Source organism: Marmota marmota, unplaced genomic scaffold, assembly GCF_001458135.2.
Source record: "Marmota marmota marmota unplaced genomic scaffold, marMar, whole genome shotgun sequence".
Lineage (NCBI taxonomy): Eukaryota > Metazoa > Chordata > Mammalia > Rodentia > Sciuridae > Marmota > Marmota marmota.
Window position 1 is genome coordinate 1,547,680 of NW_026000185.1, and position 1,972 is coordinate 1,549,651.

Here is a 1,972-nt window from a genome sequence, read left to right on the forward strand (position 1 = left end):
TGCCCCCTCTCCAGCCCCCCTCCAGCCCCGGGGCCCATTTGCAAGATTTCTCCATGAGTTCTCAGAGGACTGGGACCACATTGGACCCTGTCCATGCTCCGAGGGAGAGGTCCAGGGCTCATCAGCAAATGCCTTGTGCTACAGAGACTGTGCAGGGCACCTCCAAAGTCCCCGGGGGGTCACGCTAAGGGCAGAGCCGTGACAGGGTGGCCGGCTAAGGGGGGTATTTAAGGTCAGGTGGACTTTCCTGCCTGCCCCAGTGATTGATTACTAGGAGGATCCAGCTTCGATCTACACGTTAGAACCGTGTGGTCCTGAAAGTCAGGTTTTCTGACCTTCTGTCACTAAGTGCTCACGGTCCCCAGGCGGTCTCTGCTGCTCTGGGTACAAAGGTGACAGAGATGAAGTCTTCTTAAGGGGAAATGATGTTTGTGGGAGAGAAGTGACATTATGAAATCCTCCATGAGGCCTCTTGTTTGGGGCACATGGGGACTTGACCTCCCGCCTGGTGGGGACGGGGTGGGACCGGCTCTTCCCAGAGCTTCTGGAGGAACGGATGCGGCCAACACCTTGGTGTACCCCCGAGGGTCCAGCGCTCCCGGGGGGTAGACACTTCTGCAGTCCCAGCCGCCCGTTGGGGTTGGTTGTCATAGCGACCCCAGGAAACAAACGCAGAAGACTTGGGGAGAAGAGAAACTGAGGCCAGGCGGGGGCACCTGCCGTGGTCCTCGGGGACCTCCCAATGCCCAGCAGAGCAGCGGCCCTGGACGCAGCACCTCCCCCTGTAGGCCACGGAGCCACAGAAACTCCTCGATTGCACACAGGTCACCCGCCGACAGAGGAACCTGCGGGGTCTGTCCTTTAGTTCACATAACAGGGCCACCTTAGGGATCGTTTTTATTCCTGTTTTATGGACGAGAACACTGAGACTCGAGGGACACCACAGGGGCGGGTGGCCGCGCGGGTGCTGAGCTGTGGGGGAGGCACATCTGGAAGGCTGCAGGCCGGGCCTTGGGCAGGCGGTGGCTGCTGTCTGAGGCTTCCTGGAGCTGGGATCCAGGGATCTGGAAACAAACTCTGGGCTCGGGTCTGTGCCGTGGCATCCTCTGGAAACAGCCAACGTGCTAATTAGCATTTGTTTATTGCCTCTAATTACCCAAGACTGACAGTTTGAGTTCACGGATGCTAATGTGGGGGTGCAGTCGAGAAGTTGGAGCAGAAGCCTCGGGCTCTCAGAGGCCACCCTGTGTTCTAGCCCACCCCAGGGGCAGAGTGACGAGGACATGGGGCGCGACCCAGGCTGGAATGAAGGGGCTGCATGCCCTGCGCCTTCTGTCCCCAGGGCTGCCCCTCACTGGGCTTGTTCCCTAAAGGCGCAGATCAAGGCTGATGGTTACGGCTGATGGTTATGGAGGAGCCTCTTACTTTCTGCCTGGCTGGCCGCACCTCTCTTTCTTCTGGTAATGGGGCTCTGGTTTTGTCTGGAAAGCCACCTGCCCGTATTTGAAGCCATGAGATTAGGATGCTGCGTCCCCCAGCCTACACCCAGCCCCCGCGTCCACGGGTCCATTCCACAGAAGGATTCTGCCTGGGTCCTTCCTGCCTGCACCTTGGCCAGTCACAGCTGGGAACAGGAAGTCCCAGGACCAGTCCTTCCCGGGGCTGTCACACAGTAAGGAGGTGGGGCCAGCAGGCACCAGACATGTCCCCTGGGGGAAGTCGGGTCCCAGGCAGGCAAGGTTCGAAGCCCTGAGCCCTGGCCATCCGCCCCGAGTGGTCCCCACCCTCTGCAGGTCACCCACTGGCTCCCCATCCTTGGAGGCCCCTGGCTTCTGTCGGTGATGTCCCTGGCCAAGCCCACTCCCTGGCAGCCTGATCCTTCAGTTCATAAGCAGGTGCTGGTCACAGGTAGCCACTCGCGCCAAGGCACGGGATGGACTGGGAGTGGGGAGGGGTGCCAGGGGTCCATTTC